Source organism: Plecotus auritus (assembly GCF_963455305.1).
Source record: "Plecotus auritus genome assembly, chromosome: X".
In the NCBI taxonomy this organism is placed as follows: domain Eukaryota; kingdom Metazoa; phylum Chordata; class Mammalia; order Chiroptera; family Vespertilionidae; genus Plecotus; species Plecotus auritus.
Genome location: NC_137784.1, coordinates 109532540 through 109549614, shown reverse-complemented (window position 1 = coordinate 109549614; position 17075 = coordinate 109532540). Strand labels below are relative to the sequence as shown.

At 40.9% G+C, this 17075-nt stretch overlaps 1 protein-coding gene across 4 annotated transcripts in view; it reads left to right on the top strand.

The window, feature by feature from the left end:
* Positions 1-1614: 1614 nt before the first annotated feature.
* The window catches only part of ENOX2 (ecto-NOX disulfide-thiol exchanger 2), a 330767-nt gene continuing 315306 nt past the window's right edge, over positions 1615-17075 (top strand). Inside the window, exons 1-2 of one of the 4 annotated variants that reach the window (XM_080653886.1) lie at positions 1843-2024; positions 6654-6713. The gene's annotated coding sequence lies outside the window, so the exon portion shown is untranslated. Of the gene's footprint in view, positions 2025-6653; positions 6714-17075 lie in introns of all 4 variants that reach the window. The other 3 variants (XM_080653885.1, XM_080653884.1, XM_080653887.1) reach the window with 3 other exon arrangements.

The following is a 17075-nucleotide window of genomic DNA, read 5'->3' as shown; positions in this document are numbered from 1 at the left end:
TTCCCTATCTCAATGAATGGTACAACCATACACTCAGTCTTCCAAATCAGTATTTTGGAGTCACAATAGACTCCTTCTTTTCCCTCACTTTCCATACCCAAACTATGACTAAGTCCATATGATCCTACCATTTCCTTTTTAAAATCCTTGGCATGGTCCCCTATTCCTGCCTGATCTAGTTCCGGCAATATGAAACTTCTTTTTGTCCATTGCACTCTCTCATATCCTTATTTCTCTGTATGAAATATGGTTGACCTCACTGCCCCAAATCTGACAAATATCTTACTAGTTCTTCAAGTTTCATCATTCAAGCATGGATTCCTCCAGAGGTGGAATGAGTTCTTCTTCCTCTATGGTTCTATAGAACACTATGTAGATCTTTTTAGAACACTTTTCACATTGTATATTCTTTCTCCCCTCTTAGATTGTAAGGTACTTGAGGGCAAGGACTGTTTTCCAATTAGTGTCAATACTGCCTATCCCAGTGCTTTGCACAAAGCAGTTTTGAATAAACTACTGAATCTATTGAATCCACTTCCTCAACTTCTCTTTTTAAAATTTTATGCAACTATCTTAGGAGAATTCAATTTATTTTTCTTTCCCTTCATTCCATTTGTGAATAAAACAGTTGTTCTTATCAGTAGAAATGTACTAAAGCAACTGTAATGATCCATTCAGCTATAAGGATTCATCTCTAACAAAGAAAAGGCAAAAGTTAGAAATGAAATTAGCCCAAATAAACAACCATTTTCCTCAACATTCAAATCACTTAAAATGCTTAGGTGTCCCCATCTATTTCTTTATCCACTTCATTTAACATAATTTTACTAAAAAGAATAATAGCTTCTTAAAGAAATGTAGTTATTTCTTATTATTCGGGTTATATTGTTTATATGTTCTAAATTGTTGCATTACAGCAGTATATGTGGCCACTGTTATTCATGGCAACAATGTGACTTTATTATGGGTTAAATAGGCTTCTTCTGGGCTGGCTAAATCACATTTAAAAAAAAAACACATTTTATTGATTTTTTTTTTTACTGAGAGGAAGGGAGAGGGATAGAGAGTTAGAAACATCAATCAGCTGTCTCCTGAACACCCCCTACTGGGGATGTGTCCACAACCAAGGTACATGCCCTTGACCGGAATCGAACCTGGGATCCTTTAGTCCACAGGCTGATCTATCCATTGAGCCAAACCAGTTAGGGCTTAAATCACATTTCTATACTTTTTATGTATAACACCATTTCAAAGGAAACATATGACTCCCAATTAGAAAAAATATATACATTTTTTCCAGATCCTTTGAAATGATTCTAATGCAGATGGTTCACACAGAGCACACTTCTGACAGTTTTAAAGGACCAGTTAAAATTGTAAGCTTATCAGAGCAAAAATAAGTCAATCAAAACTTAATGAGAATTTCAAATCACGATATGAAGTGCTCCCCCACCCCAAATGCTAATAGCTTAGCCAACAGCAAAATAAATCTAGAACCTTCAAATGCCTCCACAAGTACAACCCCATAATCTAAGAAGGGTGATTTTGTTAGCCAGTGCACGCCAAACTACAATACCCAGAATGCTCTTCTCTGTTTGAACTCTGGGCATAATCACAGCCAGGGGGTGGGAGGTGATGGGAATTGTGGGTATATATAGAAACTGCTGTCTCAACTCCATCTCCCACAATCCTCTATCTTCATTTAAGTCTTCCCACCAATGCCAGTATTGGATCTTCTCCAGGAGTAAGAGCCGCAAGCGACCTCAAACTACATTTCCCATGAGGACAACGATTGGGGGCTCGCTTCCCTAGTGACCAGTAACCAATAGGAGACGCCATATTAGGTGAGAGTCCAGCCTTGGGCCCCACTGTCGGGCCTAAGCCGCCTAGAGTGAGGCGGGGAGCATAGAAGACAGTTGCGTGGCGCGTGGCGCAGCGAGGACACTTCCTGACCAGGAGCTTCCCCGCCGGCCTGATTTTCTGCGGCTGTATAAGGAATAGCTTCGGTAGCCGGGGAGCTGGAGGTCAGAGAGGCAGAACGCCTGAGTGGCTGTGGCTGGGGACTGTGGGACTGAGGGAGTCTAGGGAGGAGGGTGCTTCCGGGGCTGCTGCCCTTAGCGGTTAACTCCGCCCAGCTCCCCCTTTGCGGGGGTGGGGGCGTTGGGACTGCCAGTCGGGGGTGGGCTTCTGAGCTCTCCAAGCCAGTTCCTTCCAGCCGCGGGAGCGCGCTCTTTTTCTCTTTTTTTTTCTCCAACTCGCCTTCTGTTCTTTTCTTCCACACACCCGCACTTCTGCCTTGTGCTTCCCCAGATGTCTTAAGTTAGGGTTCTCGACCAGCGTCTTCCTTAGGTGGCGTCTGGACTCTCCTTAATGCTTGGAAGAGTTGGGTGATTTCTTTTCTCCTTTCCCTCAATTTACATTTTTACAAAATTTATCTTTATTGTTGAAAGTATTACAGATCTTCCTCCCCCCATGCCCGCCCCCTTCCCCACTCCCGCCCCCTTTCCAGGCCTTCACTGCACTATTTATATTTCAGGTTTGGGCACACATCCCTCCCAAGGCACACACTTTCCATTTCCTCTGGAGGCGGGGGAATTCCTTGCCACGCCCAGGACGTTACTTTTGTCAAATTTTCACTTTCTGTCTCATTGATGGTGAAATAAAGATAGTCGCCGTCTCTTTTTTTTGTTCCCTCCAGCCACACACCCCTTCTCTAACCAGATCTTTGCAGTAGAAATGGTTTCCCTTTAATTCTTAGAAGGGATAGGGAACAGAAGAGGGAAGGAATCTCACTTTTGAGATATGTGTTTAAGATTCAGTGCAATGTTCTGATGAGAGTAAAGGGCAAGTTAGACATATTTATATTTATTATTTTTTAAATTTATCTTTATTGTTGAAAGTATTACAGATGTCCCCTTTTCCCCCCACTAGCCTCCTGCACCCCACTCTTTTCCCCTCCCCAGGCCTTCCCCTCACTATTATCTGTCCATAGGTTATGCATATATGCATATAAGTTCATTGGTTAGTCTCTTCCCTCTGTATACCTATTTTTAAAACCGTGCTTTAGGGGTTTCCAGCAAGGACTGATAGCACTAATATGGGCAGTTTTGTATGTGGCACACCAACTACAGAATAAAATAGGCTGTGCGAAACAGACTCTATTAATGATTTTATTATAACAAATGCGAACAAAAAGTTCTGAGGCGTTAGTGGAAGGGTATACTAATGGGTTGGAGGGTGGGGGCTGACCTATGGAGTGTCAAGCCAAACCTGGAAATGTTAAAGGTTTGAAACTTATCTGTCTTCAGATCAGTTCTGGTAGGCTTTGTGAAGAAGGCGAATTTAACTTGGGCTCCAGATGAAATTTGAAATGGGCAAAGAGGAGGGAGAAAATGCTTCCCCATAATACTAGGATTGGAATTGAGAAGGATAGATACAAGAGGAAGCACTTGTGTGACAAGTGGGCTTACCTGAATGGAATAAAAGGTGTCAGTAGGTTTCAAGTGTACAACTCAACAAAACATCATTTTCACACTGCATTGTGCACCCATGGTCAAAAGCAGACTCTTTACAATGGTTTTGTGAACCAGTGTCACCCAAATAAATTCATTTTTATTTATTTATTTATTTATTTATTTATTTATTTATTTATTTATTTATTTATTTATATTGTCTAACGTTTTACATATGTCTTCTCTTTCCCCAATTGACACCCCCCCAGCCATTCCCACCCCGGGCAAGCCCCCACCGACCCAGTGCCTGTGTCCCTTGGTTATGCTAATATGCATGCATACACATTCTTTGGTTGCTCTCTAAATCCCTGTCCCCTACCATTTGTCTCTGGATCTATTCTTGTTCATCAAATTATGTTGATCATTATATCCCACATATGAGTGAGATCATGTGATATCTTTCTCTGACTGGCTTATTTCGCTTAGCATAATGCTCTCCAGTTCCATCCATGCTGTTGCAAATGGTAAAAGTTCCTTCTTTTTTTATAGCGGCATAGTATTCCATTGTGTAGATGTACCAGTTTTTTATTTTTATTTATTATTTTTTATTTTTTTAAAATAAATCTTTATTCAGATTATTACAATTGTTTCTCCTTTTCCCCCCCATAGCTCCCCTCCACCCGGTTCCCACCCCACTTTCTGCCCTTACCTCCCCCGCACTGTCCTCATCCATGGGTGTATGATTTTTGTCCAGTCTCTTCCTGAACCCCCCATACCCCTTTCCCCCTGAGAATTACCAGTCCACTCGCTTTCTATGCCCCTGATTCTATTATATTCACCAGATTATTCTGTTCCTCAGGTTTTTAATTCACTTGATTTTTAGGTTCACTTGTTGATAGATATGTATTTGTTGTTCATAATTTTTCTCTTTACTTTTTTCTTCTTCCTCTTCTTTAAGAATACCTTTCAGCATTTCATATAATACTGGTTTGGTGGTGATGAACTCCTTTAGCTTTTTCTTATCTGTGAAGCTCTTTATCTGCCCTTCAATTCTGAATGATAGCTTTGCTGGGTAGAGTAATCTTGGTTGTAGGTTCTTGCTATTCATCACTTTGAATATTTCTTGCCACTCCCTTCTGGCCTGCATAGTTTCTGTTGAGAAATCAGCTGACAATTGTATGGGTGCTCCCTTGTAGGTAATTAACTGTTTTTCTCTTGCTGCTTTTAATATTCTCTCTTTGTCTTTTGCTCTTGGCATTTAAATTATGATGTGTCTTGGTGTGGTCCTCTTTGGATTCCTTTTGTTTGGGGTTCTGTGCACTTCCTGGACTTGTAAGTCTATTTCTTTCACCAGGTGGGGGAAGTTTTTGGTCATTATTTCTTCAAATAGGTTTTCAGTATCTTGCTCTCTCTCTTCTTCTGGCACCCCCATAATTCTGATGTTGGTATGCTTGAAGTTGTCCCAGAGTCTTCTTACACTATCTTCAATTTTTTGGATTGTTTTTTTCTTTTTGCTTTTTTGGTTGGGTGTTTTTTGCTTCTTTGTATTTCAATTCTTTGACTTGATTCTTATGTTCCTCTAGTCTGTTGTTGGGTCTCTGTATAATATTTTTTATTTCAGTCAGTGTATGTTTAATTTCTAGTTGTTCCTTTTTCATATCTTCGAGGGTCTCGTTATATTTATCGGCCTTTTCTAGGATATTCTTGAAAAGCCTTATAACCGTGGTTTTGAATTCTATATCCAGTCGTTTGTTTTCCTCCATTTCTTTTGTTTGTGATCTGTTTCTTTGACGTCGCATTTTCACTGCTTCCCTGAGTTGGTAGGGTAGATTTGTGTGCTAGGTTTCCTATATGGCCCAGTGGGTCGGCCTCCCCAGTTAACCTGAGGTGGACACTCTTGGTGCACCCCTTTGTGGACTGTGTGTACAGCCTTGTTGTAATTAAGTCTTGATTGTTGTTGGTATCACTGGGAGGAATTGACCTCCAGGCCAGTTGGCTGTGAGGATCAGCTGTATCTACGCTGGGAGAAGTTCGGTGCTGGAGACAGCCTTATAGGATTAGACTTGCCAAATTGCAATAGCCTCTGTGCTCAGCTTGAATGGGGTGGAGTCTCAGGGCGGAGCAGACAGTCTTGGCTTCCCGTCAGCCTTGCCCTTGCGCGCGTGGGCGCCTGCAGACCTCTGCATTCCCCGGCTCCCGAGTCTCCGCCCGAGAGTCCAGATTCCCCCCACAAGAGCGTGGGTCCCCAGGGGCTTGTCTGGAACTGGGGTTCAGTGCAGCCAGAACTGGGGCTCAGTGCAGTCAGGAGCTTTTGACTCCCTTCCACTAGGGAAAGCCTGTGGCAACCTCCGCAGCCTTTGTGCGCACTGGCATGTGCGCGCCTGCAGACCTCTGCCTTCCCCGGCTCCCGAGTCTCCACTCGAGAGTCCAGTTCCCCCCCACAAGAGCATGGGTCCCCAGGGGCTCGCCTGGAACTGGGGTTCAGTGCAGTCAGAATTGGGGTTCAGTGCAGTCAGGAGCTTCGGACTCCCTTCTGCTAGGGAAAGCCTGTGGCAACCTCCACAGCCTTTGTGCACACTGGCGTGCGCGCCTCCAGAACCCTGCCTGCCAGGGCTCCCCCAGGTCTCCCCCGGGTCTCCGAGTCTCCGGGTGCCTTTCTCTCTACCTGACAGTCCAGACTCCCCCTTTATGAGCCTGGGTCCACGGGGTTTCGCCCGGGACTGGGGTTCAGTGCAGTCAGAACTGGGGTTCAGTGCCATCGGGGACTTCCTTCCCCCTCCCGCCAGAGATAGTCAGCCAGGCTCTCAGCCGCCCTTCCCTCTGTGCGCACAAAGACCCTTTGCCGTACCTCCAATTCTCTGTGAGCTTTTCTCTTTCCTTCTAGTTGTAGAATTTTCACTCAACCAGCTTTCCTGTCGTTCTGGATGGTGTCCGTTCTGTCTTTTAGTTGTAGTTTTGAAATTGTTGTGTGTGGCAGCAGTTTAGGTGCTTACCTATGCCGCAATATTGGTTCCATTCCTAAATTCAGTTTTTAAAAAAAGATGTCAGCAGTGATAGATTGGGAAAGAAATGGTATTAAAAAGCTTGGGGTCATAATAATAGGGCACTTTGAAGTATCTGCATGATTTGGATATTATTCTGTATCAAACAAAATTAAAGACAAAAAATTAAGATTGGGCAATTTTTGTTTTTTCATCCTAGGGGAACCTGTTTTGAGATCAATTCTTGGAGAACACAAAGAAGTGTGGTGGTGTTTTTCAGGTGTGAGTTTAAACACCAGAGGAACTTTGTCATATACACTGGTTTTGTTTGTGGCTAGCTACACTCTATAGTTGTCAGTTTTAAAGCCTGGTGGCAAATTTCTTTTTTTTAGAATTAATTTCTGAGAAAGGGAGGGAGAGGGAAGGAGAGACTAACTGTAAGAGAGAGAGAAACTACATTGATGTCAAACATCGATTGGTTGTCTCCCACATGCCCCGCGTGGTGATTGAACCCACAACCTGGGTATGTGCCCTGACCTGGAATCGAACCCACCACCTTTAGGTGCATGGGATGACGCTCCAACCAACTGAACTTCATTGGCCAGGGCTCATATTTATTTCTTAAAAAATGCATTTGCTATTCTGTGCATCACATTATCTGAATTGTAGTCATTTCATTGGGTTACAATAATGACTGATGTTTATTGAGCCCATAATAATGTTCCAGGCACTGTCATAAGCATTTTGTTGCATTATTTTAATAGTCTTATGAAGTAGGTACTATTCCTCCCATTTTTCTAGAAAAGGAGACTACAATGCAAAGTTAAACAACCTACCTAAAGCCATGTAGATTGTAATGAATTGATTTGGGGTTTGGGTGTATAGATTTCTGACTATAGATCCCAGGCTCTGTCTACCATGGTTTGCTGGTCATGCTGTTCACTTTATTCTTGATTTTCTGCTTGTGGTAAGGAGAGATTATTGTGAGTTATAGTTGATCATCTTGGCAGAAACCCAAATGATTCACTCTTAGTTTCTATGTCAGTGTGTGTCTGCTGAAAGTAGCTGCCAAAACCAAATTAGCTTAACTGCTATTGCAGCCGTAGCTAATTTTGTCTGCCAAAACTATAGTCAGTATGGCTATTTCTGAATAAGATGATTCACTTTGTAAAACGTCATTCCTTTAAGCTCTTTGGGCCTGGACTGACTTTAGGTTTTATTTTTGCTTTTATTTTAAGTGACCTGGGTCACTAGGTTTCCTTCATGACCTTTGCCCACATGAAGTGTTGGTGTAAGCGCTCCCTGGTTCTAGTTGGGGAAATAGAGGTCCAAAATTCTGAGATAATGTAGTGTGTAGTATAATAAAGATAGGTACGAAGTGCTCTGGAAGGATAGAGGAAGGAGTGACTAACTAAGAGAGAGTTAGGCATAAGGCTTTTGTGAGGCAGTGACATAATGGGTCTCGAAGGATAATGAATTTGCTAGGCAGAGAAGAGTGGAGGGGAAGCATTTCAGATAGAGGGAGCAGTCTGTAAGAGACATATGGTTATAGAAGAGCAGTGCATAGCCATTCAATATTGAGGAATTTAGCATGACTGGGGTATAGATTGGGAAAAGGAAAGTATAATGGTAGAAAAGTCTGGAAAGATAGGTTGAGACTGATTTGTGAAGAACCTTGAATGCAAGGCTAAGAAGTTTGGATGTGCTCTCACAGGCCAGTGTTTTTCAAAATGTAGGGCATCTACCATCAGTGGTTATGTTAACTCCACAAATACTTTAAATTTTACTAATATGTCTTAAAAAAGATAAAACTGAATGCACCAGTTAGGAGGCTGGTGCTCAGGAGCCAAGGGAGCAACATAGAGGAGGGAACAGATTTTAGAGCCATTTAGGAGGTAGAATTAATAGGACTTGGTAGATATGAATATTATTATTCTATCAGTCATCAAAATTATTTTATTTTATTTTTATTTTTATTTTTAAAATATATTTTATTGATTTTTTTACAGAGAGGAAGAGAGAGGGATAGAGAGTTAGAAACATCGATGAGAGAGAAACATTGATCAGCTGCCTCCTGCACACCTCCTACTGGGGATGTGCCCGCAACCAAGGTACATGCCCTTGACCGGAATCGAACCCGGGACCCTTCAGTCCGCAGGCCGACGCTCTATCCACTGAGCCAAACCGGTTTCAGCTCATCAAAATTATTTTAAAAGTCAGTATGTCATTTGTTTGTTATCTTTCATATTCTAAGATGAGCATAGTATTGCCCAAACAGATTGTGTACATATATTCATTAAGGTAACAGTGGAAACTATTGTCATAAGTGGGTTTGGATTGCTCACAAGCATCTCAAGTGTCCTTGATAGTGGTAGCACAAATATTCGAGATGCTGGTAAGGAATATGAGTATGATCTGTGACCCTTAGTGATCTGAGGAACTCCTTGTCTTTCAAGACTCAACTCAAATATCAATACCTCTGTTAAGCCTTCCTTGCAACTCCCCAACTTGCCCCCTCACCAACACACATGCATGCATACACGAAGTAATGCTAGGCTTCTGGCTTCAATAGGACCCTGCACTTACCTCTCTCCTAGTCTGTACCACACTGTAGTGTATCAATCTGTGGATATCTGTGTCCCCCCCTAGACTGTGAGCTCCTTGAAAGGAGGGACCAGCTCTCATTCATCTCCATACCCATAGCATCCAAAACAGCACTTGGCACATGGTAGACATTTAATAAATGATTATTGGATGAAAAGAATGGACCAACATATTCACATGAATATAACTCTGGACCAAGAGCTACAAAAAAGATGAGCTGTTTGCTGCATTTGCTACTTTTGCTGAATAAAGCAGTAAATTAAAGTGACCTGAATGCACAACTCCACTACAGATCTCTTTTTTTTTTCTTCATTTTTTTGACCCACTCTCCTATAGTTACCTTTTTTTCCTCATTATTTATCCACCCAGCTGCCTGTTCCTTAGGCCTGCCCATTGCTCTGCTCCTCTTGACAGAGTTCACATTGCTCCTGCCCTGATACTCTGCCAAGGATCCATCCCTCTTCTACACCCGCCAAGTCCTGTTTACTCCGTCCTTGAAATTACTCTCAAATGGGTCTCCTCCTAGTTCTAGACACAGCTAGTGAAACTGTAATTTTATACAGCCCTTTGGGAGAGCAATTTGTCAATATGTGTCAAAAAAATTAAAATTTAACATAGCTTTCAACCTATCACTTCAACTTATAGGGTTCTTTATTGAGGAAATAGACATGATTTTCCAAAAATTTAGCTCTCAGGATATTTTTAAAATAGCAAGAACAAACAAACAAAAAAGTTTATAATAGCAAAAACTTAAAAGAAAAAAAATACATTTTAAATGTCCACTACTAAAGGTTTAAATGAAATCAATTATAGTACACCTATACAATGAATTACTGATTACCCATGTAAGTTGCCGTTACTCAAAAATATTTAATGATGTAGAAAATTGTTTATGATACATTAAGAGAAAATTTAGCTTATAAAGTTGTCAGATCCCAGTTTATTTTTTATTTTTTAAATTTCTTTATTGATTAAGGTATTACATATGTGTCCTCATCCCCCTATTAACCCCCAAACCCCCCCCACTCATGCCCTCACCGCCCTGGTGTCCATGTCCATTGGTTAGGCTTATATGCATGCATACAAGTCCTTTGGTTAATCTCTCCTCCTTACTCCCACCCTTCCCTACCTTCCCTCTGAGGTTTGATGGTCTGATTGATGCTTCTCTGTCTCTGGATCTGTCCCTGTTCATCAGTTTATGTTGTTTATTATATTCCATAAATGAGTGACATCATGTGGTATTTATCTTTCTCTGACTGGCTTATTTCACTTAGCATAATGCTCTCCAGTTCCATCCATGCCTGTTGCAAATGGTAAGAATTCCTTCTTTTTTACCACAGCATAGTATTCCATTGTGTAGATCAGCCTTGGGCAAACTACGGCCCGCGGGCCGGATCCGGCTGTTCTATCCGGTTCTCTTGCTCTCCCCTCCGCTCCTTTACTTTGAATTTATATTAGTTCACACAAACACTCCATCCATGCTTTTGTTCCGGCCCTCCGGTCCAGTTTAAGAACCCATTGTGGCCCTCGAGTCAAAAAGTTTGCCCACCCCTGGTAGATGTACCACAGTTTTTTAATCCACTCATCTGCTGATGGGCACTTAGGCTGTTTCCAAATCTTAGCTATGGTGAATTGTGCTGCTATGAACATAGGGGTGCATACATCCTTTCTGATTGGTGTTTCTAGCTTCTTGGGATATATTCCTAGAAGTGGGATCACAGGGTCAAATGGGAGTTCCATTTTTAGTTTTTTGAGGAAACTCCATACTGTTCTCCACAGTGGCTGCACCAGTCTGCATTCCCACCAGCAGTGCAAAAGAGTTCCATTTTCTCCGCATCCTCGCCAACACTTGTCATTTGTTGATTTGTTGATGATAGCCATTCTGACAGGTGTGAGATGATACCGCATAGTCGTTTTGATTTGGATCTTTCGGATAATTAGTGACTTTGAGCATGTTTTCATATGTCTCTTGGCCTTCCTTCTGTCTTCTTTTGAAAAGTATCTATTTAGGTCCGTTGCCCATTTTTTGTTTGGATTATCTTCCTTTTAAGTTGTATGAGTTCCCTGTAAATGTTGGAGATTAAACCCTTATCGCTGATAACAGATCCCAGTTTAAATACACACACATATCACATATACACGTATGGGCACTGTACATACATGCACACATCTTTGCATGCATAAATAGGAAAAATCCTGCAATGTGAAACAAAAAAATTGATAGAACTTTGCTGTAAATCTTAAGATTACATATGAATTCTATTTTTAACCTTTTGCAAATTTTATTTTCTAATCTGCTATAATTATATATTGGTTAATTTTTAAATGTTAGTTAAAAATACTTTCCCTGTGTCCACCCTTATTATTATTGCCTTAGTTTGGGACACAGTACGGGGCCCACACATTCGCATGACTTACAGTTTGGATTTCTACTGCCTCTAGCCTGCCTCCTTTGCAGTGCATTCTCCACCAATGCTGACAGAATGATATTTCTAAGTTGCAAATCTGAAGCTATTTGGCTCTATAAAATAGTTCAAAGGCTGCCCATTGTCCTCAAAATAAAATCCAAACTTCTTAGACTGGCTTATAGAACCTTTGAAAATTGGCTCCCTGTTTTTCTCTCCAATATCACTTCTTTCTCCTACAATTTACCCTTTTTTGGCGTCTTAGGCCACTGCCTGTCACATAATAAGTGTTTAATTAATGCTAGCCAAATGTCGATGTGGATTGTATGGGTTAAGTGTTATGTGCCAGGCAATCCACTAGTACAGTGGTCGGCAAACCGCGGCTCAAGCCGCGGTTTGCCGCTCTGTTGACTAATGAGTTTGCCAACTACTGCACTAGTACTTCATTTCATCATCAGAGTAAGTGTTAAAAATACATAAAAGTTATCTTTATTTTACAGATGAGGAAAATTAAAAAGTGGGAAGGGAAAAAAGAACATTTTTTAGAGAAAAATCCAAACCATCTGCCATAACACAGCTCTCCTTATTTTCCTGAAGCTCCTGCCAGTCTTTGTCATTGTGCAGGGAAAGAGACTTTGTTCTTTCCCTTGAGCAAGTTATATGTGACCACAGTGTAAGAAGCACAGTTCAGACTGACATGATCTCACCATGTCACCCTTCACATTGTGCTAATGTACAGAGTTATTTCCTTTGTGCACATAACACTTCATGCAGGAGAGAAGGAATAGCTCCAAATGCTATGTTTTTCTTTCTGTTTTGAAATTCTATGTCTTTTGGGATGGGGATGTCAGCAGAGACCTACAGAAATCTGTGATAGAATTGAATGTACAAGAAATAATGTGTCTCATGGGAGCCAATGTCATTGGTTAATTTATTTTTTAAAATGTCACGTAGATGTATTTTCTAGCAATCTGTCCCCAGGAAAGACCTAGGTTGAATTCAACTGTTAATCCTATTTACAGAATGCAGCCCATGCGTGCATTGTTAAGTGATCTTAGACATATGTAGTGGATTACCATAATGACATAAATCAAGTAAATATGGGATATCTGATTTTCTCTACAAAAATGTATCAGTTTTCATTGTCATTCAGGATCCTGCAGCATGGTCTTTCCTACATTTTCCTTATAAATACAATACCCATTGAGAAAAAAAGAGGATGCTTGTTAAAGGACAGAAGTCCTAAGCATGAATCATCTGAATAAAACATTATCTTGTAAGAAATGGTCACTTTTAAATACTCTAGAAAAAATAATTTATATTTCTCCTACTCCACGGTCTAATAAATTGCACATAGAAATTAAAGATAGAATTTTAATTCATTTGATGAATTATTGTGGGCTTACCATGTTCAAAGCACTCTGTTAGGCACTGTACTAGATATTTACTAACACCCCCTTTAATGATGAGAGAGAGAGAGAGAGAGAGAGAGAGAGAGAGAGAGAGAAAGAGAGAAAGAGAGAGAGAAAGAAAGGGAGAGAGAGAATGAATCTAGTATACATACAAGAATTAGTGTGCAAGATAAATAAATGAATAAAAAAGAAGACTTTTTAACAATCAGGCCCATTCTAGAAATGAAAATTTACCCAGGTGAAAATTGGGATATGTGCCAGGAGGGATTTATTCTTTTTGTCCTGTCTCTTTTCTCTGTGGGATATATAGGAGAAAATGAGCTACCGGATAGCTGATAAGCAAATTATCTACTTCTCTGTTTACAAACAGTGTTAGAAATGGAACAGTGACTTTTGGTGTGTCCAGCCCTTCATAAGCCTACTGATGATGTTATGAGAGTTACGACTTTGTCAGCTTTTCCAGGGTTTCTGTTTCTGCTACAGAGATTTGGCAGACACCTCAGACAAATTTTATGTGTCTTAAATCTTCCTCAAGCTAGACTTGGCTCTTAGATTTATATGTACAAAAAAGTGAAGTGTTTACCAGTTTGACATTTTTGAAGATCAAAACAGCCTCAGGTTTTTTTTTTTTTTTAAATTCAGCATACACCTCAGTTTAGTCTACAAATAAAGCTAATTGCTTTTGCTATTTGTTTAAAACAGCCAAAATGTTGACTTTCCAGAAGTGGCGACTGATCATATGTCTATAGATTCATATTCCAGGCTTCCCCGTTGCTTTCTCTTTTACTTGCCTACAAAGTGTAAACTTTTGCTAAATTATTCATTTTACTTTTTTGACTTTACTGCCACATAGTTTAAGACAATGTAGGATGGGAGGTGTGGTGAAATATATTGGCAATCTAGGAGGAAAAAAAAAGGAATTGTTCTTATTAGCTCCACCCTGCCCCTTTTGGCTCAGCTTTTCAAGGGTGCCTTACCCACAAAATGCTGTTCCTTGGTATAATAATGATAAGTGAGAATAAGAACTGGAGAACTTACAGTGATTTCCCATTAACAAGGCTGCTCCAAAGGTACCTATTTGTAGGCAGAGCACAAATGAAAATTTGGCTATAATGCAGAATAGTTGAAACACTTTGTGGAAAATGTTATATAAACAACATAGTCTCAGTGGTGAACTGTGAAAAATAATGATGGGGAAATCCCCAGTAAGGGCCCTTTTTATCCGCTCCAGCTGTTCTTCTTTTAAGCCAGCAACAACCACCATTTAGCTTCCTGGGGTCGAAACTATCCCTCAGGCCCCATAATATGCCCTCCTACCAGTTCTTCAGTCAAGTCCTCCAACACACTTCACTAGGATTACTTTGGTCACATAATATAATTTTCACCTTTTCAAGAGATGCTGAGTTTGAATTCAAGGAGCACTTGATATTCAAGTTCATTTATTCAAAAGTCATTTGAGCACATATACAGGACCAGACCCTATGCTAAGTGCTGGGAATACAGTGATGAAGTAGAAGTAGTCCCTGGCTGCCCTTAAGTAGCTTACAGTCAAGTGTGGGAGATAGACACCCAAACCAATAATTATATACAGTAGGGAAGGTACTTAGAGAAAGAGGTATGTATAAGGGATCATAATGGAGGGAATTACTGCTAAGTGTGGGCAATTTACAGACTGGAGTCTAACTATGCTGAATCACAAAGGATGACTGGGAATTGCCCAGAATCTAGGTGGATAAAGAAGTGGTGGACAAGGATTACCACCAACACAAGTCACATGTAAAAATGGATAGTTCAGAAAAAGCAATATATTGTGTATAAACGCTGGGAATGTGGGAGAGGGGAGAGAATAAGAATCTGGAAAGGTATCCTGTGGCCAGTTAGTGAAAGAAGTCTGCTTGTTAAGGAGCTTGGCCTTAATCCTATAGGCAGGGGTGAGCCAACACAAGGTTTTAAATGGGCGAGTAACAGGATTGGACTGGAGGATGGACTTTATGGGGAGAAGACTGGAGACAGAAAAAGTCAACCTGTTAATTTGGCAATCTTTGAGAGGTCCTACGCTATTCAGCAGTGCCATATCTGCTTGCTTTTCTTTTAGCATGCAAAGATCACTTTGAACAATTGTTTCCTTCTACAGATGTGACACACCTTCCTGTGCTACTTTTCATGTTGCTTCGCTGAATATTCATTCTTTTTTATTTTTTTAAAAATATTTTATTGATATTTTACAGAAAGGAAGGGAGAGGGATAGAGAGCTAGAAACATCGATGAGAGAGAAACATCGATCAGCTGCCTCCTGCACACCTCCCACTGGGGATGTGCCCGCAACCAAGGTACATGCCCTTGACCGGAATTGAACCCGGGACCCTTCAGTCCGCAGGCCGACGCTCTATCCACTGAGCCAAACCGGTTTCTGCTGAATATTCATTCTTTCAAGCTCAAATCAGTGATCCTAGTAGAATTGGGGGATTGATTATCATGAAGTAAATCAGACTTTCAAAGCATAGCAGCTTAGTTAAACTGTATGAGGCTTATTTATTGTTTACTGAGTCAGCAGGGCTAACATGATTGCTGGTCAGCTCCCTTTGGGGGCTGGGAAAGGAAAAGGACAGAGGCTGAAAAGATGGCAAGAAGTGGCTGTTTTACAGTTGCATCCAGAAGGTTGGAAACCCCTAAAGACCATATCCAGATATGGGAACTAGAGATGAGGCCGAACTAACTATATATATAAAAGGCTAAGTGTCCATCCGACAGCTATCTATGATGCACACTGACCACCAGGGGGCAGATGTTCAACAAAGGAGCTGCCATGATGCACACTGGCCATCTATATATATAAAAGGCTAAATGTCCATCTGACCAGTAGCTATGACACGCACTGACCACCAGGGGGCAGACACAACGCAGGAGCTGCCATGACACACACTAGCCATTTAAAAATAAACAGCACCACAGACCTGGTGCCGACAAACCAATACTCGGCTTCCCCCAAGTGGGACAGAGGCCACGCCACCACCCCAGAGCAACACCCCACCAAATTGCAGCCAACACTGCCAAGATCTCATGGTGCAAAATGCATCCCACAGCCCAGCCCAGCCAGGAAACGGTGGCTGTGGTCACTGGGTAATAACATCACATAACAATGCCCAGCTTCCTCTAAGTTTAGCTAAATCAGAAAGCAGGTCTAATTAAGCAAGTCTATTCTATATCTATAAAAGGCTAAGTTGACTCATGCATGTGCGATACATATAAGCTCTCACTGGCGCCAGTCGCATGTGTATGTTTCGATCCATCATTGTCCATCGTGAATTTGGTTGATACTTCTATTATAGAGAAAGGGCGAATAGAGATATTAAAATATTTCTTCTAATTAATTTCCTTTCAATGTGCTCGAATCTGTGTACCGGGACACTAGTATGATATAAAACAAATGCATATTGAAGGTATCTATGCCCAAACAAATTGTACTATCTAGTTTTAGAACATGTTCTTTCTCTAACTCAGATACCATAAATGGCTTCCCATTATCCATAGGGTGAAGTCCAAACTCTTTAGCCTGGCATTCAGTTCTTTCTGAAGTCTGGCTCTAACCTACCTTTCCAATTTTCATAGTTCTCTCTTAAAAAATTTCTCTGCTCTAGCCAATTATTCTTTCAGACACTGCTCTAGCATTTTCTCACCTACTCTATAAGCCCTCTTGGGGCAGGGACTATGTTTCGTTTACCTCTTTGAATCCCCCACAGTGCCTAGCATAGTGTCTTGCATATAGTAGGCACCTAAGGTATACATATGGGTTGATTATTGTTCCCCCAATTCTTTCCAGTTTCTCTATTACTCTTTGACCTAATACCCTCTCTACTGAAAAGGGCAACACTAGGTGAAAGGGGTCAGCGTTCAACAAACTATCTTTTAGCTTCTAATTTTGAAATAATTTTAAATATAGAAAAATTAAAATAATTATGTAAGGACTCTCATATACCATTCACTCAGAATTATTGATTTTTAACATTTATTCCTATGTGACTTATTATCTTACCTAATAATAGACAAACATGTAAATTGACCGTACCTCCGCTATGCCACCAGCCAATCAGGAGTGATATGCAAATTAACCCAACAAAGATGGCAGTTAATTTGCATACACAGGTGCTGAGTGACTGGGGCGGGATGCTTGTGTCGTTGTGATGACGCAGGCATTCTGCCCCACCCTCAGTCTCTCAGGGC